The sequence below is a fragment of the Aulostomus chinensis genome, chromosome 21 (assembly GCF_037954235.1).
Source record: "Aulostomus chinensis isolate RoL2024-O1b breed Wild chromosome 21, RoL_Achi_v1.0, whole genome shotgun sequence".
NCBI lineage: Eukaryota > Metazoa > Chordata > Actinopteri > Syngnathiformes > Aulostomidae > Aulostomus > Aulostomus chinensis.
Window position 1 is genome coordinate 20,633,246 of NC_141340.1, and position 13,879 is coordinate 20,647,124.

Genomic DNA, 13,879 nt, shown 5'->3' on the forward strand with positions numbered 1-13,879 from the left:
TACACACACACTACTGAAACGCTCTCATGTACACACACAACTGTAACAGTCTCACATACGTACAAACACACGACTGAAACGCTCTCACATCCACACACACACTACTGAAACTCTCTCACATACACATACACACACAACTGAAACACTCTCACATCTACACACAGACTACTGAAACTCTCTCACACACACAGACACACACAACTGAAACGCTCTCACATCAATACACACTACTGAAACGCTCTCACATACACACACACTACTGAAACGTTCTCACATACATACACACACTACTGAAACTCTCTCACATACATACACACACTACTGAAACGTTCTCACATACATACACACACTACTGAAACGCTCTCTCACATAAACACACACTACTGAAACGCTCTCACATATATACACACACTACTGAAACGTTCTCACATACATACACACACTACTGAAACGCTCTCTCACATAAACACACACTACTGAAACGCTCTCACATATATACACACACTACTGAAACGCTCTCTCACATACACACACACTACTGAAATGCTCTCACATACATACACACACACTAGTGAAACGCTGTCACATACACAAACACATAATACTGAAACCCTCTCACATACACACACACTACTGAAACCCTCTCACATACACACACACTACTGAAACGCTCTCACATCCACACACACACAATACTGACAGGCTCTCACATCAATACACACACACTACTGAAACGCTCTCATGTACACACTACTGAAACGCTCTCACATACACACACGCACTACTGAAACACTCTCACATACACACACACACACACAATTGAAATGCTCTCACATACACACACACACACAACTGAAACACTCTCACATACACACACACACAACTGAAACACTCTCACATACACACACACACACTACTGAGACACTCTCACATCCACACACACACTACTGAAACGCTCTCACATACACACACAATACAAAAACGCTCTCACATACACACACACACAACTGAAACACTCTCACATACACACACACGATCGAAAGGCTCTCATATACACACACACACTACTGAAACGCTCTCACATATACACTCACACACACACACACAACTGAATCGCTCTGACATAATCACACACTACTGAAATGCTCTCTCATATACACACACACACCTGAACACTCTCACATCCACACACACACACTACTGAAACTCTCTCACATACACAAACACAAAATTGAAACGCTCTCACATATATACACACACTAATGAAACGCTCTCACATACATACACACACACTACTGAAACGCTGTCACATACACACACACACAACAGAAAAGCTCACATCCACACACACACAACTGAAACGCTCTCACTTCCAAAAACACACACTACTGAAACGCTCTCACATCAATACACACACATACACTACTGAAATGCTCTCACATCCACACACACACTACTGAAACGCTCTCACATATAAACACACACTACTGAAACGCTCTCACATACACACACACACTACTGTGACGCGCTAATATACACACACACAACTGAAAGGCTCTCACATACACACACACACATTACTGAAACACTATCACATCCAAACATACGGCTGAAACGCTCTCACATACACACACACAACTGAAACGCTCTCACACATACACACGACTGAAACGCTCTCACATATATACACACACTACTGAAAGGCTCTCACATACATACACAGACTACTGTGACGCGCTAACATACACACACACAACTGAAAGGCTCTCACATACACACACACACATTACTGAAACACTATCACATACACACACACACAACAGAAACGCTCACATTCACACACACACAACTGAAACGCTCTCACATCCACAAACACACACTACTGAAACGCTCTCACATCAACACACACACACTACTGAAACGCTCTCACATCCACACACACACACACTACTGAAACGCTCTCACATATATACACACACTACTGAAACGCTCTCACATACACACACACACTACTGTGACGCGCTAACATACACACACACAACTGAAAGGCTCTCACATACACACACACACATTACTGAAACACTATCACATACACACACACACAACAGAAACGCTCACATTCACACACACACAACTGAAACGCTCTCACATCCACAAACACACACTACTGAAACGCTCTCACATCAACACACACACACTACTGAAACGCTCTCACATCCAAACACACACACACTACTGAAACGCTCTCACATACACACACACAACAGAAACGCTCACATCCACACACACACAACTGAAACGCTCTCACATCCACACACAAACTACTGAAACGCTCTCACATCAACACACACTACTGAAACGCTCTCACATCAACACACATACACACAACTGAAACGCTCTCACATACACACACACACGACTGAAACCCTCTCACATACACAAATACACTACTGAAACGCTCTAAAATACACACACACACACAATACTGAAACGCTCTCACATACACACACACTACTGACACCCTCTAACATACACACACACTACTGAAACGCTCTCACATCCACTCACTACTGAAACGCTCTCACATATATACACACACTACTGAAACGCTGTCACATACACACACACACAACAGAAACGCTCACATCCACACACACACAACGGAAACGCTCTCACATACACACAGGCACTACTGAAACGGTCTAACATACATACACACACACTACTGAAACGCTGTCACATCCACACACACACAACTGAAACGCTCTCACATACACACAGGCACTACTGAAACGGTCTCACATACATACACACACACAACAGAAACGCTCACATCCACATACACACAACTGAAACGCTCTCACATCCACACACACACACTACTGACACGCTCTCACATCAATACACACACACTACTGAAACGCTCTCACATCCACACACACACTACTGAAACGCTCTCATGTACACACATTACTGAAACACTCTCACATACACACACACTCCTGAAATGCTCTCAAATACACACACACACAACTGATCTCTCACACACACAAAACTGAAAGGCCCTCACATACACACACACTCCTGAAATGCTCTCACATCCACACACACACAACTGAAACGCTCTCACATACACACAGGCACGACTGAAATGCTCTCACATCCACACACACACAACTGAAACGCTCTCACATACACACACGACTGAAACGGTCTCACATACATACACACACCCTACTGAAACGGTCTCACATACATACACACACACAACAGAAACGCTCACATCCACATACACACAACTGAAACGCTCTCACATCCACACACACACACTACTGACACGCTCTCACATCAATACACACACACTACTGAAACGCTCTCTAATCTACACACTACTGAAACTCTCTCATATACGTACACACACACAACTGAAACGCTCTCACATACACACACGCACTACTGAAACACTCTCACATACACACACACACACAATTGAAACGCTCTCACATACACACACGCACACAACTGAAACACTCTCACATACACACACACACAGAACTGAAACACTCTCACATACACACACACAAACTACTGAGACACTCTAACACCCACACACACACGACTGAAACTCTCTCACATACACATACACACAACTGAAACGCTCTCACATATATACACACACTACTGAAACGCTCTCACATACACAAACACACGACTGAAACGCTCTAAAATACACACACACAATACTGAAACCCTCTCACATACACACACAGACACACTACTGAAACCCTCTCACATACACACATACACACTACTTACACGCTCTCACATCAATACACACACACTACTGAAATGCTCTCATGTACACACACAACTGAAAGGGTCTCACATACATACACACACACTACTGAAACGCTGTCACATACACACACACACACTACTGAAACGCTGTCACATACACACACACAACAGAAATGCTCAAATCCACACACACACAACTGAAACGCTCTCACATACACACAGGCACTACTGAAAGTGTCTCACATACATACACACACTACTGAAACGCTGTCACACACACACACGCAACAGAAACGCTCACATCCACACACACACAACTGAAACGCTCTCACATACACACAGGCACTACTGAAAGTGTCTCACATACATACACACACTACTGAAACGCTGTCACACACACACACACAACAGAAACGCTCACATCCACACACACACAACTGAAACGCTCTCACATACACACAGGCACTACTGAAAGTGTCTCACATACATACACACACTACTGAAACGCTGTCACACACACACACACAACAGAAACGCTAACATCCACACACACACACAACTGAAACGCTCTCACATCCACACACACACTACTGAAACTCTCTCACATACACATACACACACAACTGAAACGCTCTCACATATATACACACACACTACTGAAACGCTCTCACATACACACACAATACAAAAACGTTCTCACATACACACACACACTACTGAAACGCTCTCACATACACACACCCACGACTGAAAAGTTCTCATGTACAAACACACACTCCTGAAACGCTCTCACATACACACACACACAACTGAAACACACTCACATACAGAGACACTACTGAAACGCTCTCACGTACACACACTACTGAAACGCTCTTTCAGATACACACACACACGTTCCTGAAAAGCTCTCACATACAAACACACACTACTGAAACGCTCTCACATACACACATACACTACTGAAACGCTCTCACATATACACACACACACAAAAACACAACTGAATCGCTCTGACATACACACACACTACTGTGACGCGCTAACATAAACACACACACACCTGAAACGCTCTCAAATACAAACACACACTACTGAAACGCTCTCTCATACACACACACACTACTGAAACACTCTCACATCTACACACAGACTACTGAAACTCTCTCACACACACATACACACACAACTGAAACGCTCTCACATCAATACACACTACTGAAACGCTCTCACATACACACACACTACTGAAACGTTCTCACATACATACACACACTACTGAAACGCTCTCTCACATAAACACACACTACTGAAACGCTCTCACATATATACACACACTACTGACACGCTCTCTCACATACACACACACTACTGAAATGCTCTCACATACATACACACACACTAGTGAAACGCTGTCACATACACACACACACAACAGAAACGCTCACATCCACACACACACAACTGAAACGCTCTCACATCCACAAACACACACTACTGAAACGCTCTCACATCAACACACATACACACAACTGAAACGCTCTCTCACATAAACAAATACACTACTGAAACGCTCTAAAATACACACACACAATACTGAAACGCTCTCACATACACAAACACACACTACTGAAACCCTCTCACATGCACACACTACTGAAACCCTGTCACATACACACACACTACTGAAACGCTCTCTCACATACACACACACTACTGAAACGCTCTCACATACACATATATACTACTGAAACGTTCTCACATACATACACACACTACTGAAACGCTCTCTCACATAAACACACACTATTGAAACGCTCTCACACATACACACGACTGAAACGCTCTCACATATATACACACACTACTGAAACGCTCTCACATACATACACACAAACTAGTGAAACGTTTTCACATCCACACACACACAACAGAAACGCTCACATCCACACACACACAACTGAAACGCTCTCACATCCACAAACACACACTACTGAAACGCTCTCACATCCGCACACACACTACTGAAACGCTCTCACATCCGCACACACACTACTGAAACGCTCTCATATCCACACACACACTACTGAAACTCTCTCACATACACATACACACAACTGAAACGCTCTCACATATATACACACACTATTGAAACGCTCTCACATACACAAACACACGACTGAAACGCTCTAAAATACACACACACACACACACTACTGAAACCCTCTCACATACACACACACACACTACTTACACGCTCTCACATCAATACACACACACTACTGAAATGCTCTCATGTACACACACAACTGAAACGGTCTCACATACATACACACACACTACTGAAACGGTCTCACATACATACACACACACTACTGAAACGCTGTCACATACACACACACACACAACTGAAACGGTCTCACATACATACACACACACAACAGAAACACTCTCATCCACACACATACAACTGAAACGCTCTCACATACACACAGGCACTACTGAAAGGGTCTCACATACATACACACACTACTGAAACGCTGTCACACACACACACACAACAGAAACGCTCACATCCACACACACACACAACTGAAACGCTCTCACATCCACACACACACACTACTGACACGCTCTCACATCAATACACACACACGACTGAAACGCTCTCATGTACACACACAACTGTAACAGTCTCACATACGTACACACACACAACTGAAACGCTCTCACATCCACACACACACTACTGAAACTCTCTCACATACACATACACACACAACTGAAACGCTCTCACATATATACACACACACTACTGAAACGCTCTCACATACACACACAACACAAAAACGCTCTCACATACACACACACACACTACTGAAACGCTCTCACATACACACACCCACAAATGAAAAGTTCTCATGTACACTCACACACTCCTGAAACGCTCTCACATACACACACACACACAACTGAAACACACTCACATACAAACACACACTACTGAAACGCTCTCACATACACACATACACTACTGAAACGCTCTCACATATACACACACACACAAAAACACAACTGAATCGCTCTGACATACACAAACACTACTGTGACGCGCTAACATACACACACACACACCTGAAAAGCTCTCAAATACAAACACACACTACTGAAACGCTCTCTCATACACACACACACTACTGAAACACTCACATCTACACACAGACTACTGAAACTCTCTCACACACACATACACACAACTGAAACGCTCTCACATCAATACACACTACTGAAACGCTCTCACATACACACACACTACTGAAACGTTCTCACATACATACACACACTACTGAAACGCTCTCTCACATAAACACACACTACTGAAACGCTCTCACATACACACATACTACTGAAATGCTCTCACATACATACACACACACTAGTGAAACGCTGTCACATACACACACACACACAACAGAAACGCTCACATCCACACACACACAACTGAAACGCTCTCACATCCACAAACACACACTACTGAAACGCTCTCACATCAACACACATACACACAACTGAAACGCTCTCTCACATAAACAAATACACTACTGAAACGCTCTAAAATACACACACACACAATACTGAAACGCTCTCGCATACATAAACACACACTACTGAAACCCTCTCACATACACACACACTACTGAAACCCTGTCACATACACACACACTACTGAAACGCTCTCACATCCACACACACACAATACTGACACGCTCTCACATCAATACACACACACTACTGAAACGCTCTCATGTACACACTACTGAAACGCTCTCTCACATATTCACACACTACTGAAACGCTCTCTCACATACACACACACTACTGAAACGCTCTCACATACACACACACACACTCCTTAAACGCTCTCACATACACACACACACAATTGAAACGCTCTCACATACACACACACACACAACTGAAACACTCTCACATACACACACACACAACTGAAACACTCTCACATACACACACACACACTACTGAGACACTCTCACATCCACACACACACTACTGAAACGCTCTCACATACACACACAATACAAAAACGCTCTCACATACACACACACACACAACTGAAACACTCTCACATACACACACACGATCGAAAGGCTCTCATATACACACACACACTACTGAAACACTCTCACATATACACTCACACACACACACACAACTGAATCGCTCTGACATAATCACACACTACTGAAATGCTCTCTCATATACACACACACACCTGAACAATCTCACATCCACACACACACTACTGAAACTCTCTCACATACACAAACACACAACTGAAACGCTCTCACATATATACACACACTACTGAAACGCTCTCACATACATACACACACACTACTGAAACGCTGTCACATACACAAACACACAACAGAAACGCTCACATCCACAAACACACAACTGAAACGCTCTCACTTCCAAAAACACACACTACTGAAACGCTCTCACATCAATGCACACACACACACTACTGAAATGCTCTCACATCCACACACACACTACTGAAACGCTCTCACATATATACACACACTACTGAAACGCTTTCACATACACACACACACTACTGTGACGCGCTAACATACACACACACAACTGAAAGGCTCTCACATACACACACACACATGACTGAAACACTATCACATACACACACACACAACAGAAACGCTCACATTCACACACACACAACTGAAACGCTCTCACATCCACAAACACACACTACTGAAACGCCCTCACATACACACACACTACTGAAACGTTCTCACATACATACACACACTACTGAAACGCTCTCTCACATAAACACACACTACTGAAACGCTCTCACATACACACATACTACTGAAATGCTCTCACATACATACACACACACTAGTGAAACGCTGTCACATACACACACACACACAACAGAAACGCTCACATCCACACACACACAACTGAAACGCTCTCACATCCACAAACACACACTACTGAAACGCTCTCTCACATAAACAAATACACTACTGAAACGCTCTAAAATACACACACACACAATACTGAAACGCTCTCACATACACAAACACACACTACTGAAACCCTCTCACATACACACACACTACTGAAACCCTCTCACATACACACACTACTGAAACGTTCTCACATCCACACACACACAATACTGACACGCTCTCACATCAATACACACACACTACTGAAACGCTCTCATGTACACACTACTGAAACGCTCTCACATACACACACGCACGACTGAAACACTCTCACATACACACACACACACACAATTGAAACGCTCTCACATACACACACACACACAACTGAAACACTCTCACATACACACACACACAACTGAAACACTCTCACATACACACACACACAATACTGAGACACTCTCACATCCACACACACACTACTGAAACGCTCTCACATACACACACAATACAAAAACGCTCTCACATACACACACACACACAACTGAAACACTCTCACATACACACACACGATCGAAAGGCTCTCATATACACACACACACTACTGAAACTCTCTCACATATACACTCACACACACACACACAACTGAATCGCTCTGACATAATCACACACTACTGAAATGCTCTCTCATATACACACACACACCTGAACACTCTCACATCCACACACACACTACTGAAACTCTCTCACATACACAAACACACTACTGAAACGCTCTCACATACATACACACACACTACTGAAACGCTGTCACATCAATACACACACACACACACACTACTGAAATGCTCTCACATCCACACACACACTCCTGAAACGCTCTCACATATATACACACACTACTGAAACGCTCTCACATACACACACACACTACTGTGACGCGCTAACATACACACACACAACTGAAAGGCTCTCACATACACACACACACATTACTGAAACACTATCACATCCACACACATACTGCTGAAATGCTCTCACATACAAACACACAACTGAAACGCTCTCACATCCACACACACTACTGAAACGCTCTCACACATACACACGACTGAAACGCTCTCACATATATACACACACTACTGAAACGCTCTCACATACATACACACACTACTGTGACGTGCTAACATACACACACACAACTGAAAGGCTCTCACATACACACACACACATTACTGAAACACTATCACATACACACACACACAACAGAAATGCTCACATTCACACACACACAACTGAAACGCTCTCACATCCACAAACACACACTACTGAAACGCTCTCACATCAACACACACACACACTACTGAAACGCTCTAACATCCACACACACACACACTACTGAAAAGCTCTCACATACACACACACAACAGAAACGCTCAAATCCACACACACACAACTGAAACGCTCTCACTTCCACACACAAACTACTGAAACGCTCTCACATCAACACACATACACACAACTGAAACGCTCTCACATACACACACACACAATTGAAACGCTCTCTCACATACACAAATACACTACTGAAACGCTCTAAAATACACACACACACGACTGAAACCCTCTCACATACACAAATACACTACTGAAACGCTCTCACATACAAACACACTACTGACACCCTCTCAAATACACACACACTACTGAAACGCTCTCACATCCACACACTACTGAAACGCTCTCACATATATACACACACTACTGAAACGCTGCCACATACACACACACACAACTGAAACGCTGTCACATACACACACACACAACAGAAACGCTCACATCCACACACACACAACGGAAACGCTCTCACATACACACAGGCACTACTGAAACGGTCTCACATACATACACACACACTACTGAAAAGCTGTCACATCCACACACACACAACTGAAACGCTCTCACATACACACAGGCACTACTGAAACGGTCTCACATACATACACACACACAAAAGAAACGCTCTCACATCCACACACACACTACTGAAACGCTCTCATGTACACACTACTGAAACGCTCTCACATCAATGCACACACACACACACTACTGAAATGCTCTCACATCCACACACACACATTACTGAAACACTCTCACGTACACACACATTCCTGAAATGCTCTCAAATACACACACACACAACTGATCTCTCACACACACAAAACTGAAAGGCCCTCACATACACACACACTCCTGAAATGCTCTCACATCCACACACACACAACTGAAACGCTCTCACATACACACAGGCACGACTGAAATGCTCTCACATCCACACACACACAACTGAAACGCTCTCACATACACACAGGCACGACTGAAACGGTCTCATATACATACACACACCCAACTGAAACGGTCTCACATACGTACACACACACAACAGAAACGCTCACATCCACATACACACAACTGAAACGCTCTCACATCCACACACACACACTACTGACACGCTCTCACATCAATACACACACACACTACTGAAACGCTCTCTAATCTACACACTACTGAAACTCTCTCATATACGTACACACACACAACTGAAACGCTCTCACATACACACACGCACTACTGAAACACTCTCACATACACACACACACACAATTGAAACGCTCTCACATACACACACGCACACAACTGAAACACTCTCACATACACACACACACAGAACTGAAACACTCTCACATACACACACACAAACTACTGAGACACTCTAACATCCACACACACACTACTGAAACGCTCTCACATACACACACAATACAAAAACGCTCTCACATACACACACACACTACTGAAACGCTCTCACATACACACACACTACTGAAACGGTCTCACATACACACACACACACGTTCCTGAAAAGCTCTCACATACAAACACACACTACTGAAACGCTCTCACATACACACACACTATTGAAAGGCTCTCATATACACACACACACTACTGAAACGCTCTCACATATGCACTCACACACACACACAACTGAATCGCTCTTACATACACACACAATACAAAAACGCTCTCACATACACACACACACTACTGAAACGGTCTCACATACAAACACACACACGTTCCTGAAAAGCTCTCACATACAAACACACACTACTGAAACGCTCTCACATACACACACACTATTGAAAGGCTCTCATATACACACACACACTACTGAAACGCTCTCACATATGCACTCACACACACACACAACTGAATCGCTCTTACATACACACACACTACTGAAACGCTGTCACACACACACACACAACTGAAACGCTCACATCCACACACAGACACAACTGAAACGCTCTCACATCCACAAACACACACTACTGAAACGCTCTCACATCCGCACACACACTACTGAAAGGCTCTCACATCCGCACACACACTACTGAAACGCTCTCATATCCACACACACACTACTGAAACTCTCTCACATACACATACACACACAACTGAAACGCTCTCACATATATACACACACACTACTGAAACGCTCTCACATACACACACAATACAAAAACGCTCTCACATACACACACACACTACTGAAACGCTCTCACATACACACACCCACGACTGAAAAGTTCTCATGTACACTCACACACTCCTGAAACGCTCTCACATACACACACACACAACTGAAACACTCTCACATACAGAGACACTACTGAAACGCTCTCACGTACACACACTACTGAAACGCTCTTTCAGATACACACACACACGTTCCTGAAAAGCTCTCACATACAAACACATTCTACCGAACCGCTCTCACATACACACATACACTACTGAAACGCTCTCACATATACACACACACAAAAAAACACAACTGAATCGCTCTGACATACACACACACTACTGTGACACGCGAACATACACACACACACACCTGAAAAGCTCTCAAATACAAACACACTACTGAAACGCTCTCTCATACACACACACACTACTGAAACACTCTCACATCTACACATAGGCTACTGAAACTCTCTCACACACACATACACACACAACTGAAACGCTCTCACATCAATACACACTACTGAAACGCTCTCACATACACACACACTACTGAAACGTTCTCACATACATACACACACTACTGAAACGCTCTCTCACATAAACACACACTACTGAAACACTCTCACATATATACACACACTACTGAAACGTTCTCACATACATACACACACTACTGAAACGCTCTCTCACATACACACACACTACTGAAACGTTCTCACATACATACACACACTACTGAAACGCTCTCTCACATAAACACACACTATTGAAACGCTCTCACACATACACACGACTGAAACGCTCTCACATATATACACACACTACTGAAACGCTCTCACATACATACACACAAACTAGTGAAACGTTTTCACATCCACACACACACAACAGAAACGCTCACATCCACACACACACAACTGAAACGCTCTCACATCCACAAACACACACTACTGAAACGCTCTCACATCCGCACACACACTACTGAAACGCTCTCACATCCGCACACACACTACTGAAACGCTCTCATATCCACACACACACTACTGAAACTCTCTCACATACACATACACACATCTGAAACGCTCTCACATATATACACACACTATTGAAACGCTCTCACATACACAAACACACGACTGAAACGCTCTAAAATACACACACACACACACTACTGAAACCCTGTCACACACACACACACACACACTACTTACACGCTCTCACATCAATACACACACACTACTGAAATGCTCTCATGTACACACACAACTGAAAAGGTCTCACATACATACACACACACTACTGAAACGGTCTCACATACATACACACACACTACTGAAACGCTGTCACATACACACACACACACACAACTGAAACGGTCTCACATACATACACACACACAACAGAAACGCTCACATCCACACACACACAACTGAAACGCTCTCACATACACACAGGCACTACTGAAAGTGTCTCACATACATACA

At 43.4% G+C, this 13,879-nt stretch overlaps 1 protein-coding gene across 2 annotated transcripts in view; it reads right to left on the reverse strand.

The window, feature by feature from the left end:
• Window positions 1–463: 463 nt before the first annotated feature.
• The window catches only part of LOC147242023 (uncharacterized), a 20,366-nt gene continuing 6,950 nt past the window's right edge, over window positions 464–13,879 (reverse strand). For both annotated transcript variants that reach the window (XM_086192109.1, XM_086192110.1), the window contains one exon: window positions 464–13,879. This exon is cut by the window's right edge and continues 3,879 nt beyond it. The gene's annotated coding sequence lies outside the window, so the exon portion shown is untranslated.